General features: G+C 39.4%; 2 pseudogenes; both read left to right on the top strand.

Moving 5' to 3' along the window:
• The window catches only part of LOC122197540 (photosystem II CP43 reaction center protein-like), a 1884-nt pseudogene extending 1372 nt beyond the window's left edge, over window positions 1-512 (top strand).
• A 24-nt stretch (window positions 513-536) lies between these two features.
• On the top strand, window positions 537-955 carry LOC122197539 (ribulose bisphosphate carboxylase large chain-like; annotated as a pseudogene).
• The last annotated feature ends 11910 nt before the right edge of the window (window positions 956-12865 follow it).

A 12865-nucleotide genomic window follows, 5' to 3' on the forward strand; every position in this document is an offset into this window, starting at 1 on the left:
GCTTGAAGAATCTTTTCCATTCTTCGGTTATGTATGGAAAGATAGAAATAAAATGACCACAATTTTAGGTATCGCTTAATCTTGTTAGGTATAGGTGCTTTTCTTCTACTATTCAAGGCTCTTTATTTTCGGGGCGTATATGATACTTGGGCTCCGGGAGGAGGAGATGTAAGAAAAATAACCAACTTGACGCTTAGCCCAAGTATCATATTTGGTTATTTACTAAAATCGCCCTTAGGGGAGAAGGATGGATTGTTAGTGTAGTTGATTTGGAAGATATAATCGGAGGCCATGTATGGTTAGGTTCCATTTGTATACTTGGGGGAATTTGGCATATCTTAACCAAACCCTTCGCATGGGCTCGACGAGCACTTGTATGGTCTGGAGAGAATTACTTATCGTATAGTTTAGTGGCTATATCTGTCTTTGGTTTCATTGCTTGGTGTTTTGTCTGGTTCAATAATACCGCTTATCCTAGTGAGTTTTACGGACCCACTGGACCAGAAGCCTAATTCATGAGTAGTAGGGAGGGATTTATGTCACCACAAACAGAGACTAAAGAAAGTGTTGGATTCAAAGCTGGTGTTAAAGATTATAAATTGACTTATTGTATGAAACCAAGGATACTGATATTTTGGCAGCATTTCGAGTAACTCCTCAACCTGGAGTTCCGCCTGAAGAAGTAGGGGCCGCAGTAACTGCCGAATCTTCTACTAGTACATGGACAACTGTGTGGACCGATGGACTTACGAGCCTTGATCGTTACAAAGGGCAATGCTATGGAATCGAGCCTGTTCCTGTTGAAGAAAATCAATATATTGCTTATGTAGCTTACCCATTAGACCTTTTTGAAGAAGGTTCTGTTATTAACATGTTTACTTCCATTGTAGGTAATGTATTTGGGTTCAAAGCCCTGCGTGCTCTACCCATTGGTTTGATCGTGGTTCGCTTGTGAATAGCTGAGGCGATTTCTTGATCCATCTTTGCTACTTCATGAATGTTGCAAACAAGCATTTGCTTGATATGGTCAATGATCGGCTGATACTCCTAAGGATTCGACAGTAAGATATTGTTGAGGAGTATCCAGTCATGAGGGTTGAGGTTCGGTTGATCAGCCAAGGAGAAATTGTGAACTAAGCCTTCAGAGCCTCAAGTCACTTTAAATTTAATGTTGATGAACTTCCCGGCTGTATAAGGCTTCAGTACCTTGACAGTTGTAATCCTCTATGAACTCCAGGTTAAGTACTGTGGCTGAGCGAAATCCAGATAAAATTCTAACAGATCCCAATCAACCTCGGGTCTGGAGAAGGGATGATAGCAGTTGAGTCGAAGCAATGAAAGATAAATGTCTTTCGAGTGATTGGCATGTCAAATTGCACGTCCTTCGAGTTTTAAAGGTCGAACGACATGACAGGTTTGAGCCAATGAGTACTCGGTTCGACTATAGCACTTCTTTGAAGCGAATCAATGGTCCACTCTGGAAAAATGGACTTCTTCTTTTCCAATAGCTCCTTTTCTTTTCGCTTCTTCTCCAGCTCATCCGTTTCCTTCTTGAACTTTTCTTCAAGCTCTTTGTCAGAAAGTTTTGTTTTCTGAAAAGGCTTAGAGGGATTTTCACCCAAAGTGTCTTCAAAAAAATCATCTTCATCATCAGTATCATCTTCACCAATTTTCTTTTTCTTCTTGTCACTTTTGCTGACCGAAGCTCCATTAACCTTCGGTTCAACTGTTGACTTAGGTTCAGGAGGAGGTTGAGTTTTTGCCTTTTCTCCTCCTTGTTTCGGCTAGACATCAGTCACCGAAACACCCTCAATCCGACTAAGGATATCCAATGCTGGTCTGAGTTTGTCAGCCAAATGACTTCTGATGGAGATAGTCAGAATGGGATCATGTGCGTTAAGAAGGTGAAGTAGAATGGAATGAACGTCACCTACAGAGCTTTGAATTACCTCCCTTTCAGATTTGAAATGGTTAAGCTAGTTTGTTGCAGTGCGAAGCTTGAGGATTTGCATTTTCAGCTGAGATGTACGCTTATCTAACTCATCCATTATGCGATTTTCTATAACCAACTCTGCTTCCAGTTGAGTCAAACGATCATTAACATTGGTGTAAAGGGTGGCATTGGCATCCTCAATGGCCTGACGAGCGGCTTCAAGATTAGTCCTCTCAGCTTGAAGAGAACGCTGAAGATGATAGACCGAAGCATTAACTGTCCGAGAGTTCTTTTGAGTTGCGGCCTGCAAAGAATCAAGAAAAAGTTGAGCCTCAAAAACTATTTTGGTGACTTTTGCGGTCACTTCTTTGCATTCCTTCGTTGAAGCCTCAATTGCAAGAGAGGCCTTCTGACATTGAGAAATAGACACTTTGATAGCCTTGGCAGCAGCAGAAAGAGAACCATCATGGTCTTTGACAACCGAGCTTTAAGAGCGGCTTCAGAATAAGCACTAGTGGAGGAAGAGGAAAGTAGCTGATCAAGCTTGTCAGTAACATCCTTGAGATGGCGCTTGATTACTGGAGCATCTTCGTCGTCATCACTTTGGACACAGTAGGGACTGAAATAAGTGGAGTCATACTCCAAGTCCTCACCGCCTAGAACTGTGTTGGTTTCAGTAGATTGGGTAAGAGATAGGTTTTTGGTAGTTACAGGAGGTTCGGTAGTGACCGGGGGTTCGGTTGTGAATGGAGGTTCGGTTGCTGAAGAACGAGCCCCTGTATCAAATATGTTGGTTCGAACTCCAGTAGTGGTTGTAGTAGTGGCTTCGGTAAAGATTGGAGCAGAAATGGGAATAGTAGTGGATGGTTGAGATGTAGTGATGGGAAAAATCGGAGGTATAGAAACAGGAACAGAAATTGGTGTAGGAGAAAGGACATTGGACCGAACATGTACCTCAGGTAACCCCATGATACAACCAGTTGTTGCCAAATGACTGCCCCATATTCCAAGGTAACCCCATGATACAACCCATAAAGCACAGTCGTAAATGACTTGCTCGCTCCATCTGAGCCGACACTACGCTCTGAGAGACCTTTGAACAGAAGAGTGAAGAGTTCATTCCATTGTGGAGGAAGGCAAGACTTCTTAAATTTGGTAATGGTGGCTAGGGTTTCAGTGTACCCCATTTGGTAGACCATGGAAAACATTTGACTAGTAGTAATCGAATCAGGGTTTACCAGAGTGGGTTCAAGAGCAAGACCAATTAGGGCACAAAAGCGATTCTTGGATATAGAGGTCTTCTCGTTATGGATTTGAAAGTGAATCCTCTCAGCAACCTAGTCATAGTAACGGTTGAATAGATGTGTGAGAGGCAAGACTTGGAACAACTTCGACCTTTGTAAGAGCGTCGACAAGAGGTGAGTACTTGAGACATTCGACGACATACAACATGTAAGATTCATAGATGAAGGGTGTAAGATCAATGATTAGGTTTTGTTGAGGCTTGATGGTGAGGAGGTTGGAGTGAATAGATGTATCTTGAACAGAAGATGATTCTGCCATTGATGAAGCTTGAGAAGAAGAAGATGAACAACGAGAAAAATCGCCCTTTTTCTTTGAGAGAATTGGTGAGTGATAAAAGAGTAAAGTGGAGCGTGCCAAATCCTTTTATACGTACAAGTAGGAGAGAAATATCTGGCTGAAATCTTGGATTTGTTAGAAACTGTTCCTGATGTGATGGAGTGAACAGTTGGCAACCCCGATGATGTCGCAGGAGAGAGAAACGACATTTCACTGTTTCACGCCTTTCCATAAAAAGTGCCTTTTTCAAATCGTCAAAATGATTGGATAACTGCTGAATCAGCCAAGAACTTTATCCCAAACATCACCCACATATTTTACATGAATCGTCATCGCCTTTATCTTTATCGATCACTGGAATACTTTTAGAAACGAAGCTGTAACAAGTAGGTCATCGTTAATAGAACCAGATTTTGGAAAATCAAAGATTATCGTGCATAGAGTGTGAATGATAAAGAAATAAAGCAAACTTTTTATGGTAATGTGTGATGTCTTGTTAAGACATAAAGCAACTGATTATGGGCACGAATCTCTTCCTTCAAAGTCAAGAGAGACTTCAAAGTGCTTGTGTGGCTTCCCATTAAATAACGATCAAGTACTTGTTAAGAAGTATTGAAAGGCATCTTTTTAATTAAAGCTATAAGGGTTAGCTTTCGCTTCAATTCATGATTTCGATACTTGATATTAGACCGAAACTGAACGAAGTACTTGTGAGACCAATGTAGCCTGTTAAACAAGTAGGTAGGTAAGATATTCAGTGACTTGTTGACAAATGAGAAATCTCAAAAAAAAAAAGAAAAAAAAAACCTTAACTGGATCCTTGGGGAAGAAAAATGTTCGTAATCGACATTTTCAGAAGGATCACTCAAAATAAAAAGAGATTTCATTCAAGAACTTTATCATAGTAGTAGTGCACCGTCAATTCATTAAAGGTGTTGAATTGTGGGTTTGACTTAGTACGTAGTGACACGAAACTAAGATCATCAACACAGGAGTCTTGTATAACCATAAACCTCAGTGGTAAATGCTGAGAGTCTCAAGGGTTACATTAGTGAGATGAAGTGTAATGAAGAAAAATGATATAGGTGGTATAAGAAGCGAATGTACCTTTGCTATAAAAGAAGGACCAAGCAGAAAACTCTAAGCTCAATATGAGAAGAGTAAGGTAGCTCATGATTAGAGTGAATGTAACAGCCTAGTTTGGGAAAACATGATTTGTATATATCATGTTATTAAGGCTTCACTCAAAATCTGTAGAGGCTTTAGCCAACATGCAGCAGCATGCTTCTAGGAACACTTAACTAATTTATAGAAAATAGGTTATATATGTTTGAGCTACACCATCGAAAGTAACATTTATACAAAGGAAAGCATTAGATAAAAATAAAATCAAATAAAATATAATTTTGTATTTCGTGAAAAATTTTAATAAAACGAAAAAGAAAAATATTTTTGGATTTTATGAAAATAAAAAAAAAATGAAAAGAAACATAAAAATGAGTATTTGAAAGAGTCTACAAAAGAATACAATCAAAATGCCTTGCGATGAAAAAGAAGCGAACGAGTTCAGAACGACCGAACCCGAAATAGACCGAGCGTTCGGTTCATTTCGATTCTTGGTTGAACTGAACCCGAAATACACCGAGCGTTCGGTTCATTTCGGTTCGCTCTATTTCGCTTCTTACCTTTATTGAAGCGAACGCGATTTTGGTACTGATTCTACTTCCATCATTCCTAGGCCTTGTAAGATTTTGTTGAAACTTGCTTCAGGTAAAGCCATAGTGAATATATCTCCCAGTTGATCAGTTGTCCTCACGAAGTGAATCTCCATGTTGCCATCTTCCACGTGATCTTTGATGAAGTGATACCTCAGTGCTATGTGCTTTGTCTTTGAGTGTTGCACTGGCTTATGACAAATACTAATTGCACTTTCAGAGTCGCAATATAGTGGAATTTTCTTCATGTTCAGCCCATAATCTCTAAGTTGACTATGTATCCATACAACCTGAGATGTGCATGAGGCGGTAACAATGTATTCAGCTTCTGCCGTGGAGAGAGAAACATAGGTCTGTTTCTTTGATTGCCAGCTGACCAATTTACCATCGAGAAATTGGCATCCTCCAGTGGTGCTTTTACGATCCAATCCACAACCACATAAGTCAACATCTGAGAAAGCTTGGACAAAGAATCCTGAGTTTGCTGGATACCATAGACCGAGAGAGGAGGTTCGCTTCAGATAGCGAAAGATATTTTTCATGGCTAACATGTGAGGTTCGTGTGGGTTAGCCTGGAATTGAGCATAGTAGCCGACTGAGAACATGATGTCAGGTCTGCTTGTTGTTAGATACATTAACGACCCAATCATTTGAGATAAAGCGTCATGTCAGCGGCTGGCTTCTCCAGCAAAGTTGTAAGATTTGTCCCAAAAGCCATTGGAACTTTCACTTTGGAGTCTCCCATCATGCCAAACTTAGCAAGCAGTGTCTTTGTATATGCCTCCTGATTGATAAAAATGCCTTCGTGTCCCTGTCTAATGTTTAAGCCAAGGAAAACGTTAATTGGACCCATTGAGCTCATCTCAAATTTAGTTTCCATCAACTTCCTGAATTCAGCTATTAAGTTGCGATTCGTGGAGCCGAAGATGATGTCATCAATATAAATTTGGACTATCATAAGTTGGTTACCCTCTCTCTTACGAAAGAAGGTTGGGTCAACCGAACCTTGTTTAAATTTAGACATTTTTAAGAATCGATTGAGAGTTTCATACCATGCTCTGGGAGCCTGCTTTAGACCATATACCGCTTTGTCTAGTATGTAACAGTGATTTGGGTGCTTCTCGTTTACAAAGCCTGGCGGTTTCTCAACGTACACAATTTCTTCGAGTTCTCCATTGAGAAAGGCACACTTTACATCCATCTGATAGACTTCATAGTTTTTTTGTGCAGCATAGCAAGAAAGATACAAACTGAATCCAATCTTGCAACTAGAGCGAAGGTCTCTTCATAATCGATGCCTTCCTCTTGGCAGTAGCCTTTCACAACCAACCGAGCCTTATTACGAATTACATTCCCCTTCTTATCCATCTTATTTCTAAATACTCACTTGAGACCTACAACTGAAGCATCCTTTGGATTTGGAATTAGATGCCATACTTTGTTTCTTTCAAACTCGCTCAACTCGTCATGCATGGCTTAAACCCAATCTGAATGATCAAGAGCCGAATTCACAATCTTCGGTTCAACTTTGGAGACAAAAGAGTTAAACACGCAAAATTCTACTTCAGAGAATAGTGCAGCTTGTTTCGCTTTGATCTGCGATCAAGTTAATACCTTTTCTAAAGATTCCCCAATGATTTGACTTTGAGGATGATCTTTGGTTCATTTAATGAAAGGTGGGTAATTTGGATTGCAAGAGGGATCCAGTTCTGCATTAATTTCTTCTTCCAATTCTGATAGTGTATCATCATCATTGACATGTGTATTCTCCCCCTTGAATGATGACATTAGTTCAGTATCTGGATCAGAATGTTCCTCTTCGATTGGACTTTTGGTTGAGCTAGATGATTGTGACGTTAAATTCTCCCCCTGGAATGAAGGACCTTGATCCTTTGGTAGAGACGAACCCTCCCCCTGGACAGAAGGATGGTCATCAGAAGGTTCGCTTAAGTCTGGCCTTTTGGTTGCCTTTGGTTGATCAGCAACTATCTTCTGTGCAGCATCGTCAATGATTTGCTTCGGACTGTCAACTTTGTTACTTTCGCCTTTGATTGAGAATCAATAGCCTTTTCAGGCTCATAAAAAAGAAGCATATATTGCTCGAAAAGGTTTGAGATAGAAGCTGTAACTTGACTGGTCTTTGGAAAGATTTCCTGCATTGCACGTTCAGTTGTCTTCATCTTCTTAACATAGTTATCGTCAAAAGTGGCATAGTATGTGTCTTCAGTCTTCTTAGAGCGTTTGTTCATAACTCTATATGCCTTCGAGTGCAAGGAGTAGCCTAAAAATATTCCTTCATCAGCCTTAGCATCAAACTTGTTTCGATTCTCTTTTGAGTTGAAGACGAAGCATCTTGAATCGAACACATGAAATAATTTCACATTCGGCTTGCGATTGTTCAAGATCTCGTAAGGAGTAATAGAGAATCGCTTGTTTAGATATGATTTGTTCTGAGTAAAACAAGCAGCAGCAATAGCATCAGCCCAGAAAATCAAAGGCAAGGAAGCGAAGCATAACATAGTTCGAGCCGCTTCACACAGAGATCGGTTTCGCCTTTCGGTGATTCCATTCTGCTGTGAAGTATATGGAGCGGAGAAATTATGATTCGTTCCCTTCTCAGCTAGAAAATCTTTGAAATCCTTGTTCTTGAATTCCAAGCCATTGTCACTTCTTACGTTACGAACCACTTTCCTCAGTTGAACCTCAACTTGCTTTATGAAGAGCTTGAGCTTAGGAGTAGCCTCTCCTTTTTGCTTCAAGAAAAACACCCATGTGAAGCGAGAGAAATCATCAACAATGACCAGAATGTACTTGTTCCCACCAATCCTTTCAATAGAGGAAGGACCACAAAGATTGATATGAAACAGCTGCAATGATTCTATCACCTTTGTGTTGATAATAAAAGGATGACTTTGTCTACTTTGCTTTCCTATTTCACAAGCTGCACATAGATGTTCTTTGTCGAATTTGAGAACTGGAAGACCTCGAACATGATCTCCTAAAACAAGCTTGTTGATATCCTTGAAATTAAGATGAGAGATCTTTCGATGCCATAACCAGCTTTCGTCTGAGTGAGCCTTCGTTAGCAAGCAGACCGCTGGTTTCCATCGAATTGGATTGAGGTTTAAAGGGTACATTTCCCTCTTTTCACTTTGATTTCAACAGAATGTTGTTTGACTTCTTTTTGACTATCTCTGAGCCTTCATCTTCAAACGAGATCTTCAATCCGGTTCCAACTACCAGCTGTGATACACTGATAAGGTTGTGCTGCAATCCTTCAATGTATGCGGCCTTTCTTATTGAGAAATCACCATTCGTAATCATTCCATAGCCTTTGATAGTTCCAAATGAATTGTTTCCGTACTTCACAATTCCACCATCCTTGAGAGACCGAAACTCCCTCAGTTCTTCCTTTCGTCCTATCATGTGACGTAAGCATCCGCTATCAATATACCATTCTTAGTCAAACTGCTCGTCACAAATAACCTTCAAAATATTAAGCAGATTTAGGAACCCAAAGTTTCTTGGGTCCTTGTGAGCCTTTTACAGGACAGGGAATAGTAAGAGAAATATCAACCATATAACTTCTTTTAATTAGTGTTGTCTCATCTTTTCTCTTTATTGTGAAAACTTTAATTTTGTTTGGCTTAGATTCTTTAGACGTAGAGTTTGAGAATTTGACGTCAGCATTCTTTTAGATCTCTTTCGGGCATTTGTTGTCTTCTGGAAAGAGCTTTCTGTTCCCCTTTAAATCTTTTAAAGGATAAGAATTAGAATGAGAATGAGAAGAATTGGGTTTAGAAGTGATATTGGATCCTCGATTATTACTCTTCCTTGGTTGAGAACGAGAACACTCTTCTTTTATGTTTATCTGATTGAACTTCGAACCAAACCCATCCTTTCGATTGCTATTATGTTGAGGACCGAAGCGATTCTTTTGATTGCTTACACTCTGAGGACCGAAGCTCTCCTTTCGGTTTCTTACTTGCCGTGGACCGAAACCCTCCTTTCGGTTCCTTACCTGCTGCAGACCGAAGCTGTCCTTTCGGTTCCATACCTGTTGCGGACCGAAGCTTTCCTTTCGGTTCCTTTCATTCCAAGGACCGAAACCCTCATTTCGGTTGCTTCTTAATTCTCCTCGTGACTTGTGCGTCCTCTCATACCTTACATAATGAGGATTTTGAGATCTCCAAAATTGTTTTCTTTCTGATAGATTCTTCTTGTATCTCAGATTTCGTTGGTGTTTTCGTTCTGCCACATGTTTTGGATTTTTATGAATGTTGGCCTTTTTCTTTGGAACTTGAGCATGGCTTTCACTCTTTGACGAAGATGTCTCACTGGAAGTTATCATTGGTTCTCCCAAAGATATTTTGGTTCCACTTGTGCTTGGCACATCATATCTTGCAGGCTCATTAAGTGGTTTCGGCACGTACCTACCCTTCACTCTCCATGAGGTTTTTTGAGATAGGCCTTTTGTTTCATCAGCATTATCTATTGGTGCTGACCAGAAGAACTCTTCACATCCTGCTGCATTATCTTCTTCTCTCATAGCTGTCAGTTCTGCTGTTTGTTGAGGAGTGACACCCTGAAGTGTGTAGACTTGATTTGGAGTGGTTTGAACCTTTTGATACACAACAGCTTTTGCCTTGAGAATTTTGTTCTTGTCTGTCGACGAGCGAGCGAACTCAACAGAGTTTTCAGAAACCAGATTTTTGTGAGTTTTAGGTTCGCTTTTGACAAATTCTGAGCAGTCCACTACATTCTCTACAGAGATTTCACGCATGTGATCATCCTCATTAAGGTCATATGCATTTTCAACATCAATTTTATTTTCTAAACTTAGTTTGGCCTTCAATGAGTCAAACTTCTGTACAGTTTCGGTTCTTAACTTCAATCTATCATTTTCGTTTAATAGATTTTTAAGCATGTCCTTATGGTCTTTGGACTTTATGTAGGACTCTATTTTGTCAAGACCAATTTTGTACTCAGGAGAGACTTCATCAGAAGATAAAACGTTTTCACAGTTTTAAGCTTCGGCATCAACTTCATCCTCCTTTAACTCAAGGAAGGGTAAAACCATGCGATGTATCTTCTTTCCGATTTCACAATCAAGATGCAATTGAGTGATTTTAAAATAGAGTCTTTTAGCAATTAAACAAAAAACATTTTGCTGTTTTAAAAGCTTAAGATTGGCTCATTGCAAATAGATTGACTCATCCTTATGACTAATTAACTCTTTCTCCTTCTGCTCAATCCACATCCTTCTCTCCTCACTCTTCGACGATATCCTGCTAATTTGATCAGTCAGGTTAGAGTTTGTGACACGAATTTGGGTAAGACTACTACTTATACTAGAAAATTTTGATTTTAAGCTATTCAGTTCCTTTTCATAGTTAGTAATATGTATTTTCAGAGAAGTAAGAATAGTTTGTACCTTCTTGATCAACTCATCACATTCGTTGATTTGTGCACTGACATGTTTCGCAGCAAAACACCTGTCCTCTCGCTCATTCCCTTCTTCCATCCCACCATCTGTTGAATATCCTCTCATCTGAGATACTCCTTCTGTCACCATCAAACACCTTCCTGCAGCATATTCTTCTTTCACCAGCATCGCCTTACCATGAGTTGGTTTTCTTACTTCTTCGTCCTCTGAATCAGTGGACCACACTTCCACTCCACCGAATTCATCATTATTACCTATATCCTGTACAATCAAAGCATTCATGGTTTTATTGTTAGTTGCTGATTTTCTTTTCTTGATTTCCTCCAATCGTCTCAAGAGGTTTGCTTCCTCATCATCCTCATCAATCATTTCTTCTTTTTCTTCAGCATGCAGTCCTTTGCAAAGTGGTTCTTGCCTCCACAATAATGGCAATCAAATCCTGAGTCACCACCACTCTTCGCCTCTTTCTTGGATTCTTCTGAGTTTGAACCTATCTTCGCTTCCTCCTTCACTTTTTTAGAAGTATAACTTCCTTGCCAGTTTCGGTTCTTGTTGGCTGGGAACTTTCGTTTGATGAACTTTCTAGGATTGAAAACCATCAGGGCATACTCTTCACCGGTTAGATCATAGTCAGCAAGATCCAACTCTTCTTCTTCCTCAACAACACTTTTCCCTTTTGAAACAAGAGCTAACGAACCCAGACTGGAAACCATGTTCGTTTCCTTTGACACTGCACTTTCATGGGACTTTAGAATTCCCACCAGTTTTGCTAGAGAGTATGATTTAAACTTTTTGTGTGCCTTTACTGTGGACTCGACTGCCATCCATTCGGTTCTAAGACCGTTCATGAAGGTAACTTTCTGTTCAATAATCTTCCTTTCGATCCCGTGCTTTATCATCTTACTTAAAAGATGATTAAACCGATCAAAATCCTGAACGAGTTTCTCTTCGGTCTTCTGTTTGAAATCACCAAATTCAGAAAGCAGCAAGGTCTGAATTGAATGTTCCAGATCTTAATCAGTGGACTACAATTCTTTCAACCTGTCCCATATCTATTTAGCTATAGCGCAAGAACTCACCAATCGAAACGTATCCGACTGCAAAGCAAACCTCATCATTCTTAAGGCCTTGATATAGCATTGAAACTTATCTTTCTCGTCTTGAGTAATGTCTTTCAAATCATTCACAAGCTGATTGTACTCCTTTTGAGTTTTGACAATCCTTGAGGTGCTTGAGTGAGAAAATGGGCCAACTGTGATTGCTTCGCAGATCAAGCACCCATTATCTTCTGAGCCGATCACATAATCTTCGAAGTGGTGCGTCCACACTTCATAATCTTGAGTGTATAAGATTGGAATCCTTGTCGTTGAACCAATATTGTTGGAGATGTTATTGGATTGGTTTGTGAATCATCCATGGACATTGTGATGACGTTTGATCGATAACCTGTTTAAGATCAGACTTGTAATTTATCGTTAGAGTAACATCGACAATTAATGAGATCGCCATATGGAATGACGGCTCAATTAATATCAATCAATGCGGAAAAACCCTAATAACTTCTTCAACAGAAGAGATGTGTATGAATTACAGAGTCTCCTGCTCTGATACCAATTGATGAGAAGTAATCTCAGATCGTTTAGATATTTCACAGGCATAATAATGAAGAACAAACAATTCAAACAATATACGATTATGAACACAAAATAGAATCAATGTAAGGCTTATGATTCAAATATAGCCATGCCTCAGCAGAGCTCGATGAAGAACTTCCACTGTAGAGGCGAGCTAGGGTTTACAATACTAATGAGAGAAAATAATAAAAGCGTTACTAACAAATGATGCATGCATGCACCTTAAATACTAAAACCCTAGAGAAAAACAATGCACGGTTGGACAGGCCCAAACCGGCAACCACAACTGGGCTATGGACCGAGCTCATGACGCAACACAATAAGCCCAAGAATTTGGCAAAATTTTAAAACATATAAAATATAGACTTAAATTGTTAAATTATAAAAAGTATGGTGGCAAAATCTTAAAACATACAAAATACCCTATTACTAGTGCCCATGTCTATTAAATTAGTATATAGTAATATATTGTAACATCCATTAAAATTCATAAAAATTTAAAACTTTTCAAACATTCAAAAATCGTTACATATTACAAAATGTTTTCAAAATAGTT

This window comes from Lactuca sativa, chromosome 4 (assembly GCF_002870075.4).
Source record: "Lactuca sativa cultivar Salinas chromosome 4, Lsat_Salinas_v11, whole genome shotgun sequence".
NCBI lineage: Eukaryota > Viridiplantae > Streptophyta > Magnoliopsida > Asterales > Asteraceae > Lactuca > Lactuca sativa.